We start from the raw sequence: 21780 nt of genomic DNA on the forward strand, positions 1-21780 counted from the left end.
ACTATCTCCTACTCTGTCCACTTTAAGGCTGGATTCACACCTATGCATTTTTAGTGCTTTTTGTATTTTGCACATTTGCACTACAGAACGTGTTCCATAGGAAAATATGTTAAATGGACTGTAGTGCAAATCTGCAAAATGCAAAAAGCACTAAAACTGCATAGATGTGAATCCAGCTTTAGACAATCCCTGAAAACTCATCTCTTCAGAGAGGCCTATCCGGCCCCCACCTAACAACTGTACATTTATTTTTTCCATCAGCTCATTCCCCGCAGTTATTACCATTTGTATCTCTTGTCCCTCCCTCTTAGATTGTGAGCTCTATGATTCCTCCTGTATTAAAGTGTATTGTAACTTTACTGTCTGCCCTTATGTTGTAAAGCACTGCGTAAACTACTGGTGCTAAATCCTTAATAATATTAATAGTAATAAAGTCCGATCACAGGAGGAACAAGGCCTAATAGTGTTAATTGACTGCAGCAGAGGAAATCAAATCAGACAGGACTGTGCTGTGTAACAGAGCTGTGTGAATCTCAGAAGTGGATGGACATACATGCAAAACCTCTGGTAGATTAAAAAAAACCTCCTATATTTGTATTTCATCTGTGTGTTTAGCCATTTGCCTTGAGGTCAGCTTTAAATAATCTGTATTAGTAAAGATATCTAATATTTGTTTTGCTTCTCCTTTAGTGTTATGTTGGGTGGGCACATTGTGGGGGTTATTTACGAAAGGCAAATCCACTTTGCAATACAAATGCACTTGGAAGTGCAGTCGCTCTAAATCTAAGGGGAAGATCTGAAATGAGTGGAAGCTCTGCTGATTTTATCATCCAATCAGGTGCAAGCTAAAATGCTGTTTTTTATTTTCATTGCATGTCCCCCTCGGATTTACAGCGACTTTACTTCCAAGATCACTTGTAGTGCAAAGTGGTTTTGCCTTTAGTAAATAACCCCCATTGTCTAGAAGTAGTCTGAGATGGTTCTGTAGCCAGACATAGCTCTGTAGAAAGTTCCCCCCACCATGAATATTTCAGGTTCTGTTATGCATAATTAAAGCCCCTCTTCCACGCAAATGGCTTGCTTGTTTTCACAGCTGCTAGCTACTTGTTCTATTTATTTTTTATGGCTTGCATTAAATACATAGAGTAGCCACCATTAGCATTGTGTTTAAAGTTAAAAGGTTTATATATATATATATATATATATATATATATATATATATATATATATATATATTATTGTGTGTGTAGTTATATATATTGTGTGTGTGTGTGTGTGTGTGTTTGTGTGTGTGTGTATATATATATATATATATATATATATATATATATATATATGTGTGTGTGTGTGTGTGTGTGTGTGTGTGTGTGTGTGTGTGTGTATATATATATATATATATATACACACACACACACACACACACACACACACACACACACGTGGCTGCTCAGGATGTCAGTCAGTTTTAAGATGCTGTCTGTAGCCATCACTTATGCAAAAAAACATATAATATTGTCACATACGGGACTTATAATATTGTCACATATATGATTGGAGGCCAAAGAGACAAGCGATCTTCCCTTGTGGCTCTAGTCTAAGCACCTCAGGAAGTGAGTCCAGGCCTCAAACAAATGCGGTGCCAATAGCAAAATTTGCTGGTGGCTGCTCTGGGAAGTGTCTGACTGGGTAGTTCTCAGGTAGGTGGATGAAGACGTCAGCAGGAACACGAGGTACACCAGAGGTGGAACAAGTGAGGTTTGTTTCAGCAGTAGACTGTGTAATGACACCCATAGAGGAGGAGATGATAACAAGATGGTCAGGAGCCAGCACCAAGGTCATACATGGGTGATCGGGAGGATGAGACAGCAGTGCGGTCAGGAGCCAGGCTGGGGTCATGCATGGTGGGTCAGGAGAAGCAGAGGCCTTAAACGGGCCGAGGTCACAGCCAGAAGTCAAGCAGAAGGGAAAGTCGAGAGGCAGGCTGAGTTGATAACCAAGAATCCAGATAAACACAAGATACACGGTAGTAAGTAACACAGGCAAGTTGAAGATCATCCAGCAATCTTCTGTCACTGCTTCCTCCCTTAAAGTGATACTGAGTGCATACGTTTTAATTTACATTGTCCCTTTTATTTATGTATGTGGATAATGGCACTGTAATTATTTTAATAAATTAAAAACATCTAATTAACTTTTTCCTTATTGATACACAGCTATCGCATAACCCAGCTCTCTCCCAGTCTGTCTGCAGGGAAACATAAGCAGGAGGCACTTCTAGTCCTCTGTTGCTGGTTACATGTTCAAAATAAAAAAAAAATCCTTTGGAATACAGAGTAAAAATAAATAAATAATATCAATAAACTGTTTTAAATTGTCATACAAATATATATTTGAAATCAAATCTTTATTATTTTGTGGAAATAACATTGGGATTTCTGCCAGTCACAGGTTGTATCAATGGGAGGTGAAGCCACCATTAATCTACATGTAATATCCCTCCCCCATTGTGTTTAGCTTGTTAGCGGGAATGGAGGAGGGAGGGCACTTTATTTCATTTCATTTAGCACTGTATATATGTTCACGTATGTGACTCTATAGCTCAGCATAGAAACTCACTGAAAACTGAGCATGTGCAGAGCTGCCAACACCGCTGCAAAATCCCTAGCTAGGTTGGAGACATGGACAGAAGGGGGAGGTAGGGAAAAAGAGGATCAACCAGGTTTTTTACAGAAAACAAATCTAGTGATGGAGTGCGTATGAACAGCATGTAATACACCATGTATTGATAGTTTTTTTCATGATGTGAGTTTGATGACACTTAGGACTTTGGGTGCTAGTTCTGGAATTGGTCGCACATGCAAGCTTTACCACTCAAGAAAGCGCTCCCTTGCAGGATACTGATGGAAGTACCTGGCTTGTGCATTGGCTCATGTGCTCCACTGTTCCAGTTGGCACGCTGACAAATCTGTATTTTTTTTTTTCTTTTGACACCCACCATTTTAGTTCACCAGATAGGACCATAGATGAAGGTAAACGCCATCAGATGTGCCAAATAGAGCATCAAGAACAGCTCAGTTGCCATTATAGTTAAACTCCAGTTTAATTGAAGTAAAAAAAACGAAAAAAAAACTCCAGCTCAAGAATGTACTGGACAGAGGTCCCAGACCTTAAAACGAGCTTGCACTAAAAAGGAATGTCCATTTATAGCATCAAGCCCTCCACCCCCATTTGTGGTGCAATACATAGGAAATTGTGAGCCATGAATTGGATGCTGTGTGACCCAGAACAAGTAGTTGCCTGTTCCTTTAGTGCTTAGGATCAAGCTATTGGAATAAATACATGAGAATAGGAGAATCGATCAGCCATGACACTATAAACTACTACCACAACATGTGAGCTCATCATTACAAGGAAAGGCAAAGAAACAACACAGGCAATAGAACTACACTGATAAAACAAAAATATTTGAAAGTTTACAATGCCTTTTTAAAGGAGAAGTCCAGCCTGAGCTTGTTTGGCTGGGCTTCTCTTATGGGTCACAGGAGTGCAATTTGTTTTGCACTCCTGTGCTCCGTTTTAAGCAGAGAGCGGTCTGAAGTCTACATTCTCTTGATGATACAGGAATCAGTCCAGGCACCACGTCATCCCTACAATAAAGTCTGGATCCACCAGGTGCCTGGACTGATGCCCATGTCAGGCTCTCAGCGAGCCTCCCAGAATCTGGCCCCTTCGTGCTTCCCATGGCACGCATTGGGCGCGCTTGTGTAATCCTTTGGACACAGCTGATCACAGATCAGGGTGAAGGGCCGAGCACAGCGGGCCCTTTACCATGTGATCAGTGGTGTCCAATCACAGCTGAACACAAGTAATCAGACTTATCGACAGTTTTTGTGAGGAAAGGACTGCCGATAACTGGCGAGCCTGTCAGCACGCTGTTTGTTTACACTTATAATGGGGGCACGGATTATCAGTACAGCCCCATCAGTGCCCATCAGTTCAGCCTCATCAGTGGCCCCTCATCAGTGCCCATCAGTACAGCCTCATCATCGCACATCAATGGAGAAGAAAAATTACTTTATTTGCAATTTTTTTTAACAGAAACTAAGAAAAAAAAATTTTTTAAAAAAAATTTGCAGTCTTTGTTTAGCAAAAAATAAAAAACCCAATGGTTATTAAATTCCACCAAAAGAAATCTCTATGTAAAAAAAAAAAAAATTATGGGTACAGTGTTGCCTGACTGCGAAATTGCCATTCAAAGTGTGAGAGCGCTGAAAGCTGAAAATTGGCCTGGGCAGGAAGGGGGTGAAATTGCCCGGTATTGAAGTGGTTAATGTCGATTCTTTACAGGGAAATCTTTTCTACATTTTAATTTTGCAGCAGTTTTGCCATAAGGGAAATCTAGCAGGTTTTCAGACTTTTGCTGGGTTGCTTTACCAGATGGCGTTTGGCTAACTGAATGAGATCACCTGTTGCCTGGAATGGCTTTTTAAGATCCATCCATGCAGTGTTTTGCTTTCACTGTATATGTATTTCATGCATATTTTATGTTAAGGTGTTGGAAACCACATAACCACAATGGTTTATGGTTACAGGTGGCACCATTAGCGCGGTAAATGAAAATCCTTTTTGTCGGCTTGTGCGCTCATTTGCATAAATACATATTCATGTGAACACCCATTTACGAAATATATATTATACGATTAGAATTGTGCTGAATGTTGCGTGTATTCCCCCCCGTCAACTCCTTTCCAATAAACCGTTCCCAAGGCAAGTTAATACTTTCAATTTATGGATAAGCCAGATCTCCACATGCAATATATTGCTCATACATGAAGTCATATTTCACTGTCATGCTCCTTTTTTAAAGCACCATTTATGAGCATGAGTTATAGCACTGTCATGTGTAAAACTTATTATCCCCGAATAAAGATTAAAACGGGACCATAAGGACGCTGAATTGTTTTGAATATCGTCCGTACAGAAGCCACGTTTCCCATTCCTGGGAAAAACTCCCATTTTTCTAAACCAGCTGGCCTGTATAATTAACAATTGGGCACTACGTGGAGGGCACGCCGCCCTGCGCGCCCGCCAAACCTCTGTTCTTCATAAACACTTTGGCAATTTGTGCACGAATGAACATTCGCGGTCTTATTCTGTTGACACAAAGAATTGCTATGTATTATATTGATCAGCATTGTTGAAACGACATGGCTGCCATCCAAGTGCACATCATCGTTATTCCTGGGCTCAAAGCAAACGGAGATAAGGCTGAGAGGCTGGAAATTAATCTAGAATAGGGGGGCTTATTTGCTAACTGGGATATTTGCATACAAATAGAATATCAAATTGGCATCAGTGTGCTCAGAATGTGCAGATTGTTTGCGTTCGCTCTTCCTTTGAACTGGAATTTTGTGCACAATACTGTAGACGTAGCTATGTATGGTGTGATTTTTAGCTCGCTATATGTCCGATAGGAAGCAAACTTTATTGGTACTAAGGTGGAACCGGTTTTGAAGCTATGAGATTTTAAAGTAAACTAATATAAATATTTTTTTCCTGGGATCCAATCTTCGGGAGATGATGAGCCAGCGTGCTGTGCGCACCATGGAGAATTGTGGTGTAGCAAAACTATGTTAATAGAGGGACAACAGTGGTAGGGGCAATTAGCTTGAGTGTCAGGGCCTGGATTTGAACCCAGAACCTCTGCTGGGTCAGGCATTGTCTCTTCCTGTTAAGCTACCTGGAATGTTGGATAATTCCTTGTACAATCCTATCTTGAACCTTGTTTGTCTTGAACCCTGAACTCTTTGCTCCTCCAATGAACTTCCTGACTTAACCCATGTTTCTGCATTTCCTGTTCGCCAGATTGTTGTGCTCTCTCTCAGCCCGTATCTTCCCTGGTGCCGTTCATATTTTTCTACCAATTGTTAGCGACCATTGGCTTGGTCCTCTGCCTGATCCCAACCTGTAACTACTTGTTACTGACCCTTTTGGCTTGTTTACCGACTACGCTTCTGTTTGATCCTTACCTGCTTAATCCATTACTGGCCCCCGGCTTGTTTGCCTCCTGGTGGGGTGATCCTGAGGACCTCGACCTGGGGCTAACACGTAGATAAACCCATCTCCACCATCAGGAGCTCTGGTGAACACTGGTTAGTACTTAGACTCCGCACTTCAGGTGAGCCTGTGTCATCTGCCAGGGTGACTGCCTGTGTTCCTATCCTGCTGGTTTCTGTGTGAGCTTCCAACTGCTATAGCAACTGGTCTTCGAGCCTGACCCCTTGATCGTGACATAGAACTCGCTAAAGCCAGCCATAGAAGGTTCAGAACTCAGCCTGTTCAACAGGCTCTTGCTGAGATTTGAACCCTGTGTAGGCAGGCTTAATGTAGCCAAGTTGATAGTTCAATGAACTTAGCTACTACCAGCCTGTTGGATGTTACATGCGATTATTGCTAGTGGCTTTTATAGCTGCTAGCAGTAATCACTGTGTTCTCCCAGTGAGGATGGTCCCCCCCTCACCGGGAGAACACAATGGCTCTGCGGTTGGGATTCCCCCATTAACACTGTGTTGATGGGGAAATAGTGATTTTCGGGTTGCAGGAAAGAAAAATTGCTCTGACTGTGACCAGCCTTACACTGTACATGGCAACATATGCCACAGACTTTGTACCCATATGTGCTTTAAGGTGATTGTAAAGCCCAGTGAAGTGACTAGCCTCAGGGGATACACAGAGATGAAAAAGATCCCCCTACATAAAATGTACCCATTTATCTCCAGCGCTCTCTCCTTTGCAGCTGTTCAAAGTCCAGAATTTACACAGCATTTCTGAGCTTAAGGGGGCTGAGAATCTGACAGGCATAGAGAGGAAAACTGAGTGTAAACTGAGACCTAAGTGGAGGGAATAGATACCTCTCCCTCTACACAGTCTTATAGGGTAACATACACAGCTGAGGCTGTGTTCTGGAGCTTCCATCCTGGATCCCTTAATGTCGGCCCCGCCTGTCAGACATGACTCATGCAGATAGAAGAGGAATGAGAGAGGAAGCAGAAATCACAGTAGGTGCTTTGGATTAAGGCAAGTACGCACTATAGAAGGATATGCTTAGGTAATTTTTTATTTCAGAGGTTTGAAACCACTTGAATTTTTGTGCCACAAGTGAAAGCATAACAGACCAGTACAAACCTCTGGAGGGGAGGTTCCATCAACGGCAAGCAGGCTTTAATACAAATAAGGGTGGCCAAAGGCCTCCCACCTGACTCATGCTTTCCATATGTCCTCTTGAAAGTGATCTGTGCCTACCCAATCTGCTGCCTGCCTTACTGGTCTGGGGGAAGGGAGGCAGCAATGTGGGCGAAAGACCTGAGATTTCTATTCCTAGTTTCTTTGTATTTTGCTTTGTGTCTTTTAAGATTCTTTGCTTTAGAAGTAAGGAAGCAATAAAAACTGTAGTGTATTACCTGCTAGCTGAACCGGTTGGCACGGCTGTGCAAATCAGCATAGCTATACATCGCTCCTTTAAGACGTCACAGCAGGCGCGCGCCCGCCTCCTGTCCCCGGAGCCGATGGACGTGCCTCTGACAGGCACCCACGATCGCTCGTGACAAAACGAGAATGGGGATGTGTGTGTGTGTGTGTAAACACACACACACACACACACACACACACACATCCCGTTTCTCTCAGGGGAGAGGAGACTGATCGTGTGTTCCTACTTAGTTAACCCCTTGATCGCCCCCTAGTGTTAACCCCTTACCTGCCAGTGACATTTATACAGTAATCAGTGGCTATTCTTATCTCTGATCACTGTATAAGTGTCAATGGTCCCAAAATAGTGTCAGAAGTGCCCGATCTGTCCGCCACAATGTCGCAGTCCTGATAAAAAAAAATAATAATAATAATAAAAATGACATGTCTATCCCCAATTTTGTAGATGCTATAACTTTTGTGTAAACCAATCAATAAACGCTTATTGGGATTTTTTTAAATTTTTTTTTTACCAAAAATATGTAGAAGAATATATATCGGCCTAAACTGATGAAGAAATTCATTTTTTTCTTTTATTTATTTTTTGGATATTATAGCAAAAAGTACAAAATATTGTGTTTTTTTTTTTTTGTTTATAGCACAAAAAATAAAAACCGCAGAGGTGATCAAATACCACCAAAAGAAAGCTCTATTTGTGGGGAAAAAGGATATCAGTTTTGTTTTGGGTACAACGGTACAATGACTGCGCAATTGTCAGTTAAAACGACGCAGTGGCGTATCGCAAAAATTGGCCTGGTTAGGAAGGGGGACAAATCCTTCCAGGGCTGAAGTGGTTAATAGGATTTTACCAAAAAATATTACAAAGCATGCCTATCTATCCTTTCTAGAAAATAAGTAAGTGCAATGTATGTGATAGGCATACACTAAACAGTTACTCAACCTTGTTCTTCCTGGTGATGGAGTCTTCTTCCTTTTATTTGGATCTCTCCAGACTGCATTTTTCTTCTCCCAAAGACAGAACTAGCAGTTCCTGTTTGTCCTCAGCACATGGCTGTTCAAGTCCACTTTCTCCTCTCCCTACTTCCTGTAACAGCACTTCCTGTCTTTAGCTCATGAACCAGTCCAACAAGTTTGTTAGCATATGAATAGGGGGATCTTAAAGGGTTAAAGGGTTAGTTCACCTTTATAGGAAAATCTGCAAGGTGAGCTTACACTTAACCGCCCCCCCCGGTCTGCGTGACCTGGAGTCCGCTGATCACCCCCTCTGACACATTGGATAGCCGGTCCGGGGATTAGAAATCCCCTAGATTTAACGATTTAATCTCTTAAACATACCTCGTAAAGGTACATAGGAGGCATTCACATGGGCAGCGCCGCCCTATCAGAACCTGTGTAGCCCATCCTGTCAGCACTGGAGAAGAGGAGGGAAAGTCTCGGGGATTTTAGATGTGTCAGAGCGGGTGATCGCAGGACTCCAGGTCAGCGGGATCGGGTGTGATGGGGAAGGCGGTCCAGTCTACATTCATCTTACAGGTTTTCTGTAAAGTAGTTGTAAAGTCAGAAGATTTTTATCTTAATGCATTCTATCCATTAAAATGAATAACCTGTGTGCAGCAGCCCCCCTAATAATTACCTGAGGTCCATCTCGATCCATTGTCTGAGACAGTAGTGTGGCACCAAGTCATTGAGCCAATGAGGAGAGAGAGGGGGGGGCAGGGCTGAACTGCGACTCCGTGTCTGAATGGACGCACAGAGCGATGGCTCAGCCCGAGTGCGCTCATAGCAATCTGCTTGCTGTGTGGGTACTCGGCAGGAGAGAGGGACCAGGAGTGTCGGCGGGGGGACCCGAGAAGAGGAGTACAGAGCAGGTAAGTATAATGTGTTATTTTTAAATGAAAAAAAATTGGACTTTAGTATCACCTTAACTTCTACAAACAATACATGGTCTTAAAATGTTGTTCCATGTTTTCATGCTTTAAAAATCACTAAAATAGCCATGGCAACACACTCTGGCAAACAGGATGTAGGGAGCTTTTCCACCTACCATCCCTTTTTCCAACTCTCCACACGTACACCACTCGCTTGAGGCTCTCCTTGGTTGGTTGCCCTACCTTCCCAGTTTTTCTTCCTGCCACTGGTTTCCATGCATTGTAGGTGGTTCTTCAGCTCCCAGACTTCTTCCTTCCTCTCTTACCACAGTTTAAGTGGGCATGGTTCGCCTGGACCTGCATGCAAGCAATCAGAGTCATCCCTCTTATTCTCCCTGAGGCCTGTCAATTACTTTGCCGGAGAGAAGAAGTAAATTTAACATTGACTGTGACTTAATCAAGAAGGTGCTTGAGCTCTGCAGCTCCCACCATAAAGGGAGCCACCAGCTGGGATACACTAACCTATCTGTTTGGACCCCCATATCCCCCCCCTTATCTACATCCCTGGAAAGTGGTGCACTGTGTTGCCCAAAAGAAGTACAGATTATGTAACTGCACAATGAAACACAGATTAATGCATGCAAAGGTATGCATAGAGCTCCAGTATTTATGGAGTGTACCTTTTGAAAGCCTGCTTTCTGCAAATTGATATTCAGTTTACATTGGGCACCAGCGGGTTAAGCCATTTGTTGGCTTCTTTGTATTGCAGACTCCAGCGGTGAGATTTGCCTGCATAATTTATGTTACTGTCACAGGCATGGGTCACAGCAAAAACATCCCAAATCCTTTATGTATTTTACTTTAGAGCAAATTGATTTGGAGAGTAGAAATGGGAATTGTGATGGGAATATACCTACACCATAGACAAGAAGCTAGCAAGTGAATAATCTGGACGGCAGCTTTGTGGGTGGTCTTGGCCTTTATGACGTTGGGAGGAATTGCAGTTGTGTGGTATTTGTGTATAGAAATTTCTTTTAGGATTTGAATTGGCAGCTGCTACTCATTTATGTAATACATGTCCTTATAACGGTAAGATATGCTCAACTATTCATATGTCATCCTCGATATTTTAGTGAAATGCATCATTTCACTCCAGCACTTATCACAGCCGCTAATATTTGAATGCAAACAGCATAATTCAATCTCTGTAGGTTTGCATTAGCTTCTGCCGGTGCAAGCTTGCTTGTGAAACTCCTTTCAATCATACTTGTAGTCATACCTTTCCACATATGCTGCGCTTGCTGGGTTTGCTTAGATCATCCATCATTTATCAGGAGATTAAAAAGAGCTGATTTCTCCACATTGAGATGCTGCTGTGTTCACCGCGTTTGTTCTGGATTCTGCCAGGGTTTGATTTTGCTAAATCCTCTCTATTCCCTGTTTATTGTGCACTAGAAATTTTTATGAATAAAGATAATAGATATTGAATGAGAAATCTTTTTTATACCCTTAGTACATGGGCTGATGGCACAGTACCGCATACTGGGCCGGGGACAACATGAGGTGCCAGTATGTGGTATATACATGCCCGCAGGACTTTTCCCCCCTATATTAGGTTTCCAGAAATATAGAACATCGCCCCTGCTGGGGTTCCGCAGTCTCATTCAGTTTTAGAAACAGAATGCATAATCCTGTGAACACTGCTATTTTTATCACTGCATAGATATTTATTACACTAAAATACTAATCGTGTACTAATACTACATGTAAGTGCCATTAACCACCTACATGTAAAAATCTAACTTTCTTGCTAGAAAATTACTTTGGACCCTCAAACGTGTGTGTGTATATATATATATATATATATATATATATATATATATATATACACATACACACACACACACACACACACATTTTTTTTTTCTTCTATTGGTTGAACTAGATGAAAAAAAAATCGAGATAGATAGAGATATATATATATATAGATAGATATTTTTTTTTTTAACAGAGGCCCTATAGAATAAAATGATGGGTGTTGCAATTTTTTATGTCACACGGTACTCGCGCAGCCATTTCTCAAACACAATTTATTTTGGAAAACATACACTTTTTATTATATACATTTTATCGCACACAGACACAATGAATGAATGAATGAAATACTTGTATAGCGCACAATGCGAACTGAATCGCCTCTAGGCGCTGTGGCGAGCTTTGATCATCTGCTAAAAGAGGAAGGTCTTGAGTTTTTTCCTAAAAGCCAGGTGATTTTCTTCCAGGCGAATGTTGATTGGTAGAGCATTCCATAGCCGAGGCCCTTGGACAGCGAATATAATGCCTTTTTTGTTTGTAAAATATAAAAGATGTTACACCGAGTAAATAGATATCTAACATGTCATGCTTTAAAATGGTGTCCGCCATTGAATGGCAGCAAATTAGAATGCTTATAGTTCTCCATAGGCAACACTTTAAACGCCCTTCCAGGTTACCAGTTCAGAGATACACAGGAGGTGTTAGGTGCTAGAATTATTGCTCTCACTCTGATGTTCGCGACAATAACCTCACATGTGGTGCGATCACCTTTTACATATGCGTGTGGGAGTAACGTATGTTATGTATATATATATATATATATATATATATAAAAATATATTGTAATATTTGGGGGTTATTTTAGCTTAAAGGTAGAGCTTACCAGTGAGCTGGATCCACACCAGATGTCGTTTAAGGGCTCGTAGGCCCACTTTTATTAAAGAAAGAAAAGTCAGATAACAAAATAGTTGCCCACACAGGGGTTTCAGCTTTCCACAGCAGTAATGTATGTAGAACCAAAAAATACCAAGCCACCTGGCTCTCTTTAGCAGCACTGCTGCTCAGACTTCTGCTGCAGCCCTCTTGGCTCTTTAACAGAGTTCCTGTACACCCAGTACCTCAGCACTCTTTAACAGCTTCTCTTTCAGCCCACAAGCTTGGACCCTCTGTCTGCTCTGACAGACCGACCTGTGCAGACATGCACACTTCTTCTCCCTTACACGCCTGGACTCCTCAGGAGGGTGGAGCCCAGAACCATGGTGTTGGCTTTGTTTTAAGCCCAAGACCCACCTGTGCAATCATCCAGCCAGACTGCTGGCTGTTCCCAAAACCCGGTCCCAGGATTGGAGATTCCGAACTACCACATATCCCCCCCCCTTTGTTTCGACCCAGAGGGCGGAACCCCCAAGTTACTTTTGGCACCTCTGTGCCAGATACCATTTACAGAAGTACCCTCCTGTCCAACCTCGCTTCTCCTAACGGGGAACTCTACCCAATGCCTCCTTTGGTGTCTCCCTCTAAGCCTTACTGTCACTCTGCTATGCGCTTTGATGCGACCTTCCCAACTTTTCTTCCGAGTGCATTTCCATAAGCACTTCCTCTCCTGAAATCTTAATGGGTTCCCGTTGGTCTTCCTACCAACCCTTCTGCCTCCACGCTTCAGGTTCCCAGGTTTCCCCAAAACTCTCTCAGCAGTACTGTTCTGAGACTGTAGGGGGCCTATTTCTATAGTGTTTAGAACGGAAACCCACCTCTTATTTCTGGTACCTGACTCAGCAGTCACTAATTGATTACCAGGTTTACCTGTACCTTTGGACACCACATTATCATGTACCATTAACACATTATTTGGTTCATCATTGACAGACATATTCAAACCAACATTAGACCCCTCAATGTTGCACATATCACCAATGCCTTTTTTTTCAAAATTTGCTAGGGCAGAGTCTGCAGAGGGCACACATACCAGAGGGCCGCCATCACCCACAGGAACCTCACAGGACGCCACCTCCCCTGGGTTCACCCACTCTGCAGGCAGCTGTCCTACCACTTGACCCGTTCTGATGCCATCTGTATTTTTATCCACGCTCCTTGCCCATTCCCCTGTCCTGGGGACCTTATTAGGTTTGTCACCTAGACCAAGCACTGGACTGGGGACCCCAGTCTCTTTAACCACCTTTGTTTGAGCCCTGGTCAGGATCTCTGTTGCTTTCAGGTCCACACATGGCCCTTCCACCTCATGTGGTTTTTCTACTGGTGCAGTATACACGCCCTTCACCAACTGACCAGCACTACACTGGACCATAGCAGCAGAAATGCTTCCCATCTGGCTGTTAGGAGGTGTAACCACAGACATTTTAGGCTTATTTTCAACTTCTCCAAAGTCTGTCTCAAATATTTCTTCTGCACGTAGTCCAGCAGCATACGTAGCAGCAACTTTTAACAAAAGTAGAAAATTTAGGAATAAACCATTCCTGTCCCGTTTGGCTTTGCCCTGTACAGCCTGCCATACAGTGCTCCACCTAGTGGTACTGCGCAGTACCAGCCCATCAGACTGTGGAGGAGACACACTAGTATAGATTGGCTGTACATCCCAAAGTTCAAGCATCTCTTTTAATGCTTTGGTTAATAACCAGGCCCTTGACTCCAGACCTAAGTCCTTCCTGGGGTCTTTCATGACACTGGGGATGCAGAGAGACTCACTTGCTGAGACTTGAAAAGTTGCAATGGTTAACGGAACCTCCTCCCGGCTGGAGGTAAACACAGCCTGGTGCTCCACCAGAGCGCTGCCAATTGCTGGACTCATACCCAACTTCTCAGGCTCAGCATCAGTGAACTGCTCCAGAACATTACCAGTGACGTCACGTTGACACTCCATGTCAACCTCAGTTTTGTGGGTCACGGACAATGTCTCTGCTGTGCCCTTATTTGGTTCATCCTGCTCACCAGGGTTAACCTCTGCAGCAGCCACCGCGCCCTCAGGTACAAGCTGTTCTGCAGCCCCTCCTGCTGGCCCAGCAGAAACCGTGTCCACCTTATCTTTGTGCATAAAAGCCTCATCTATCAGGGAGATAAGATTTTTGCTCCAACTATCCCAATCTGTTGTATGTGCGCTCCCTTCTGCGGTACTCCTCAGCACCGATCCATCTGCCCAAGGAGACACATAAGAACAGACTGGCTTAGTTGCAGACTCATTATACCAGTCATTGTAAATCATGTCAGACTGTGGTAGCACAGGTTGCAATACACCATATTCACCACCTTGCTCAGCTTGCATTTCATAAGCCTCACACACCTTTGCATTTTGCACAGGTTGTGTTAATCCACCATTTACCTGCACATTTTTAGTACTAGCAGCTTGCACTAACACATTACCATTACATGGTACAGTTCCATTCTGTCCCACCAGAGTGACATTGCAGTTGTCCAGGGCAACCTCTGACTCCAACACATGAAGTTCCCTGGAGATTCCTGTGGACAACTGTGCTGTCTTACCACCAGTTGCTACAGGCAACGGCCCATTTTTGATAACCCCAGGTTCTTCCAGAGCAAAAGTTTTCCCAACAGCATTAAACTTTTCATTAACAGTAACACTTATAGCATTTTTTGCATTTGTAGGCTGTCCTAGCCCATGGTCAACTTGAGCCTGATAGTCATTAGACACAACACTTTTAGTCATCAACACAGGTTCTATTTGGATTTTAACCCTTGCATTCCCACTATATAGGGAAAAGTCATTCTCAAGCGCACATTCAGTGGCCCCACTAACTGGGGTCACTCTCACATCATCATGGACAGTCTCGTAACCAGTCCTTTTACACATGAAATCAGCAGTTCCAGCCATCATTTCATTAAAGACAGTCTTACCCACCGCAGTAGTTGGGGTCACCATCTTCATTTGAGTACGTCGTCTTATGCACCAGTCCTCTGCTGCACTTTTACTGGCCAACTCCTCCTGGTGGCCATGGGATGAAACTACAGCAGGCATCTCCCACCGTTTAGCACCCCCTGCAGGCACAACAGGAAACTTCTTGTTGCTAGGGGTGACTGCAAACAAATTTCCACCGGAATCTGGGCCTACAGACAAAACTTTCTCAGCAACATTATCTCCAGCCGTATTCCACAACCTAGGGCAAGAAAACATGCCATGCCCCAGCTGGCCACACTCCAGGCATGGTACTGGACGATTTTTTCCCAAAGCGATTCTCTCCTGGTGATTCCCAGCTGGCCAAAATGCACAGGCCTCTTTGTGGGGACGCTGAACTAAACCTCTACTGCAGCTCCTTTCAGGCATAAATTTCACTCCGGTTGCCATGGGAGACCGCACTCTCCCAGCAGAACTTTGCTGGCTCTCTCCAACATAATAAACTGGCTCCTCCTTAAGCCACTTTCCACGATCCTTATTAGACATAGCCCATGGTACAGAGACAGCCCGACTGGCTTCCTTTGCATTGCTATGGGCAACCACTCTCATCCTCAGCCTTTGATCAGCCTCTCTCCTTGCATATCGCATGGGCTTCTCTCTGCTGGATCCCGTCTCATGCTGTGACACATTCACATTTTTCACATTAGCTGTTTTAACTGCATCAGCTTTGCCAGGGGCAACAACAGCCCTCTTCCAGTTATGGACATCCAGCGGCTTTCCCCTTGCACTGAGGGTTGGCTTCCTTTCCTCTGTAGCTTGGTCCAGGGCTGCTAAATGCCGTTTGCACCAATCCACTGCAGATTCAAATGCTGGTGGACTCTCCATAACAGCAGTCACCTGTGTACTCATTGCACCAGGGTTGCTAGGGACAACCCCAGCCCTTTTTCTCCTTGATAAACTCTGATCAGGTATGTATGGGGCTCGTTCAGGCGGTAACATCCCCTCCAACCACAGAGCTCTGTCTCTCATTTCAGCAAACCTGGCTTCTTTTAAGAGCTTTGACCGCCCCATACTTAGAGACTCCAGAGCAACTTTAAACAGTCCAGGAAAATGAAAGTGTCTCTTTTAAAGCAAGTTGCTTTTCTCTTCAAGCAAGCTTTCCTCACCTGCACATTGCACACACTGATTGTGCTGTCTCATGCACACAAACATAGTTCATAGCAAGGAAAAAAAAAAAAAAAAAAATTTGACTTTTCATTCACAGGTACACCACCTGCAACACGCAATGCCTTTTGCCTGGCTGCACTTCCACACACAGCCAATAGTTCCTGACTTGAACTTACTGTAGAGCAAGGACCCGGATTCCACCGTCTTCTGCCCGCATTCGAACACCACTTGTAATATTTGGGGGTTATTTTAGCTTAAAGGTAGAGCTTACCAGTGAGCTGGATCCACACCAGATGTCGTTTAAGGGCTCGTAGGCCCACTTTTATTAAAGAAAGAAAAGTCCGATAACAAAATAGTTGCCCACACAGGGGTTTCAGCTTTCCACAGCAGTAATGTATGTAGAACCAAAAAATACCAAGCCACCTGGCTCTCTTTAGCAGCACTGCTGCTCAGACTTCTGCTGCAGCCCTCTTGGCTCTTTAACAGAGTTCCTGTACACCCAGTACCTCAGCACTCTTTAACAGCTTCTCTTTCAGCCCACAAGCTTGGACCCTCTGTCTGCTCTGACAGACCGACCTGTGCAGACATGCACACTTCTTCTCCCTTACACGCCTGGACTCCTCGGGAGGGTGGAGCCCAGAACCATGGTGTTGGCTTTGTTTTAAGCCCAAGACCCACCTGTGCAATCATCCAGCCAGACTGCTGGCTGTTCCCAAAACCCGGTCCCAGGATTGGAGATTCCGAACTACCACAATATATATATATATATATATATATATATATATATATATATATATATATATATATATATATATATATATATATATATATATATATATATATATATATATATATATATATATATATAAATTTTTTTTTTTTTTTTACACTTTTTTTGGGATTAACTTTATTGTTATCACAATGGATGAACAACATCGCTTGTGACAGCATGGGCTGTGAAAAGTCCTCTTTATGGAGAGATCTGGAGTCTATTAGACCCCAAATCTCTCCTCTTGCCTCCAGTGCAGCCGTTCATACACAGATCAGTCAGAGTGGCTGCTTTTCTAGAAGCTAATGGGCAAGTAAACAAAGAGGCAAAACTGGAAGTGGCAACATACTCTGCGCTTTTTAAAAAAAAAAAATTTTTATTTAGGGTACAAAAGATAACCAACCAGTTGCATCAAATTTTGAACAGCGAACAAGTAATCAAATAAGATAAATACATTAAGGGTACAAAAGTGCAGTTCGTAGACTGTACAGAGATGAATAGCACCAACATGTAGGCTAAAATAAGACTACTAAATGCACCCAAGGATAGAGTACTCATACATTTTTTTATATAATGGATAGAAAGAAGATCAGAACCAAGAGGAGAGAAAGAAAACAGATAGGTAAAGGATGAGGAAGAGAAAGGTGTGAAGGAGAGAAAAATGAAGGGAAGGGGGACTTTAGAAACAGCAAACAAATATACTCTTCTTGTTTTCAAGTTTACAGAGAGAGAGCGTAACAACGTTGGTTACTCTCTCTCTGTTCTGGGCAGCCACCACCACCAGTCGCATCGCTCCTGTGCTCCACAATCGGTGGCAGAGCCTGGGAAAGGGAGGCGGGCTGCACTCAAATCACTTCGCAGGTTGAGAATTTTCATACCAGGATGATGCCTGCAGGTGAAAACATCATCCCGGTATAACCACTGCAAACCCAGGGCATCCATGGATGTCCTCCCGGTGGCAAGTAGCTAAAGAAAAAGGAGACCTGATTTAAAACTTTTTTTTTTTTTTTTTTTTATGTTTAATTATATTAATGATCGGAATCATCTAAAATTGTTTAATCAGATTTGATAGGTGTGGGTGATGACAATATAAATCACATAAAGTCTGATATGTTATGACAATTTGACAAATGTAAATGATTTTGGGCTGGAAACTAAGATCCAGTGGTCTCCCCAGTCTGGCCAGCGAGCACGCGCAGACCGCAGCTATGTGTTAGGTCAGTCGTGACATAGCCCCACTGGGCGGGGTCTGGCCCTGCGAGTTAAACGTCTCGTGAGGTTGCATACAACCCGGGTCTTGGCCTGAGTCGCAGCATTCCTCATGGCCGACAGCCCCCCCCCCACACGTCAGTGGTGAGGGAATCTGTCTGGGAGCATTACCCGCATGCTTCACTGAATCAGTAAGTACGGGGACCCCTCTTCCTTCCCTGGATGTGGTTCGGGGTGCGGGTACTCCCTGGGGTGGTACTCCCCCCGGGGTTCTCCTCCATCCCCTCCCTCCCTTCCTTCCATTCTCCCTTCCTTCCTTCCCAAGCGAGGCCCAGGCTTCTGGCCTAGGTGTTTTTGGGACGCACTGCCCCCCCTTCCACCCTCGGGGTTGCTACTGGGGGGTATACCTTGGGCCTGGGAGGCAGGTGACCGGAAGTCCGTGATTGTTGGACCGCCTGTGGCGGCCCTCCTGTAGTTTAGGCCGCAGCGAGGCCTCGTGGCCACCCCCCCCCCCACCGGAGGGGCTGCACTGTGGGGGCTCTGAAGAAGATAACATTTTTTTATTTATTATTTGGTGGGACCGGCGTGGGTGCTCCTGGTGCTCCCTGTGAGGGGCCTCGGTCTGGGCTCCCTGTAAGGGGCCTCAGTGGTGCCCTGTGTGGAAGGCATCCGTTGACGCCCCCTATGTGGGGCCTCGGTCAGCGTCCGCTCGGTGGGGCCTCGGTCAGCGTCCGCTCGGTGGGGCCTCGGTCAGCGTCCGCTCGGTGGGGCCTCGGTCAGCGTCCGCTCGGTGGGGCCTCGGTCAGCGTCCGCTCTGTGGGGCCTCGGTCAGCGCCCCCCTGTGAGGGGCCTCGGCCAGCGCCCCCTGTTGTGGTGCCTCGGTCGACATCTCCTGTGCGGCCTCGGGTGGTTGGGGTCTCAGTTGGTTGCCCCCTCCTGTGTTTTTTGTGGTCACGCTTAGGCATATAGCCTAGTAAATGGCACCCCCGCCCTCCCCTACCTCTTTGCGTCCGTTGTGCAAGTTTGCAAGGCAGCCAGTGGTCCTCGGTGTACACTTTACAACGTTCTACGAAGTGGATGCGTTGGCATCTGCGAATGCCTCTTTTGGCTGTAAGGTGTTTCAGGCTACTGTTTAGAGGGTCTATTCCCTCTTGAAGGGATATTGTTCAGGTCGGGCTTCAGCTTGTTCTGTGTTGAGCTCCTATTACCTAGTTGGCTCTTGTGTTGGCCTTGGCATTTTTTGTTGTCCCACTCCTCATGTTTGGCACTGCTTTGGGACGTCCCTATGGTTCTGAATAACTGAGCTCTGTGTCTGTCAATGAACGAAAGAGAAAATGTGATTTTTGACTTGCCGTAAAATCCATTTCTCAGAGTTCATTGACAGACACAGCACCCACCCCTCTAAGCCCTTGCACACACGGTCGGAGATTCCGACAACCAAATCCGTCTGAGTAATTCCGACGGATTAATTCCGGAAGAGGTCCGGAAGTGATGTTGCATACACACGGTCGGACTAAGTTGTCGGAAAATCCGATTGTACATAATGTGATGACGTTATTTCGTTATGACGGGACTACGTTCAGGCTAGTAGCCAATAGCTTTGGTCTAGGAATTTGATCTGAGCATGCGTGGCACTTTGTCCGTCGGAGTAGGCTACACATGATCGGAGTATGTCCGATAGGAGCATTTTGTCGGAAAATTTTACCGGCAAGTTGGAAAACTTGGTCCATCGGATTTTCTGATGGAAACAGTCCGATGCAGACCACACACAGTCGGAATATCCAACAAAACGGTCCGATAGGAAACATTCAGTCGGAATCTCCGACCGTGTGTGCAAGGGCTAAGGAGTTTTAATACTTCTGACACTGCTTGTTGCTAAACTGAAGGCCTATAGCAGAGAGGGGGATGTGTATACCACCTAGGACTGCCTATAGGCATAGCCAAGTCTTTTTCTCTCCCTAGTGTCCTACTCCTGTAGGGGGCAGTATAACCCTATAGTTCTGAATAATGGAGTGCTGTGTCTGTCAATGAACTCGGAGAAATGGATTTTACGGTATGTGAAAAATCAATTTTTTTTCTAGATCTACAGGTAGGATTTTTAGGAGGTTAACAGAAAAGAAAGTAGTTGGAATAGTATGTAGTGCCTAGTGGGAAATGTTTTTCCTACTTGCAATTTATTAATCTGTTGGGGCAGCCATACCAATAAGACTCTATATACACAAGCATCAGAAATAGTGCATGGGGAGCACTCCCAGTACTTTCCAAGCTCCCCGCCATGCACCAAGGGTGACAGGATGTGTTATACTGAATGGTTCAGTACAAACAAGCACATTGCAAAGTGTTTAATTCTGTGCACACTCAGATATCAGGCATTGATGCGATCCCAGTCCATGGCTCCCCTGAGTGACACCAGCTCTCCCAATGGTAGAATCTCAAAACACAAATGCTTTGTGCGTCAAGCGATCACGTATACAAGCCCTTATCAGCAGATTTGGTTGTACTAAATGTATGCTTCTACAATTTAACTTCTCTCTCTCTCTCTGCCATTTTAAATATGCATGCTTTGCCATGCTAAAGTGCCCACACTATGGACAAAAAACTATTTACATATTAACCTCTTAGCGACCGCCCCACGCACATGGCGGGGTGACCACTCTGTCAGCTGTTCTGTGAGAGGGGAATGTACTGATCCTGTGTTTCTGCTAAGCAGGAACACAGATCTTTACCTTCCCCCAGTCAAAGCCCCCCCCCCTCCACAGTTAGAAAGCACTCCCAGGTAACACACTTAAATCTTTGATTGCCCCTGATGTTAACTCCTTCCCTGACAGTGTCATTAGTATAGTGACAGTGTGTATTTTTAGCACTGATCACTGTGTCACCGGTCCCCAAAAGTGTCACTTAGTGTCCAATTTGTCCGCTTCAGTCACTGATCGCCACCATTGCTAGTAAGAAATAAAAAAATAAAAATATCCCATAGTTTGTAGACGCGATCACTTTTTTACAAAGCAATCAATATATCCCTATTGTGATTTTTTTTTTTTTTTTTTTACCAAAAACGTAGCAGAATATATATTGACCTAAATTTATGAGGAAATTAGATTTTTTTTACATTTTTTTTTGGATATGTTTTTGGCGGTCTTTTTTTTTGTTTATAGAACAAAAAATAAAAAACGCAGAGATGATCAAATACCACCAAAAGAAAACTGATACAAAGACAGAACTGTGCCGCTCCAGGTGGGAATGATTGCTCCCTTCAACCTTGTGGTGCAGGTCCAGTCCGCAGCCTGAATAAGAGCCAATGGTTCAAGAAAGGTTGACCGCACTCCCAGCTGTATGGAGCTGTGATGATTTTGGATCAAGGTCTTAGTCAAAGCATACCTCGATTGGCGAAACGCGTTAATCTTGCCATGCCTGCATAGAGGTCTCATGATATCTTATGATGTATCTTGATGGACTTTTATCTTCAATTATTATCACTGCTTCATACCTTTGAGGGCTGTCAACCACCAAAAGAAAGCTCTATTTGTGGGAAAAAAAGGACATATATATTTTTTTGGGTACGACAATTGTTAGTTAAAATAACAGTGCCGAATCGCAAT

General features: G+C 44.1%; 1 protein-coding gene across 3 annotated transcripts in view; it reads left to right on the plus strand.

Annotated features, from left to right (window-relative positions):
* ASB3 (ankyrin repeat and SOCS box containing 3) overlaps window positions 1-21780 on the plus strand; it is a 301962-nt gene that overhangs the window by 110717 nt on the left and 169465 nt on the right. The window lies entirely within an intron of this gene.

This window comes from Lithobates pipiens, unplaced genomic scaffold (assembly GCF_037356315.1).
Source record: "Lithobates pipiens isolate NorthernLeopardFrog02 unplaced genomic scaffold, aLitPip1_a1.2 Scaffold_18, whole genome shotgun sequence".
Classification (NCBI taxonomy): domain Eukaryota; kingdom Metazoa; phylum Chordata; class Amphibia; order Anura; family Ranidae; genus Lithobates; species Lithobates pipiens.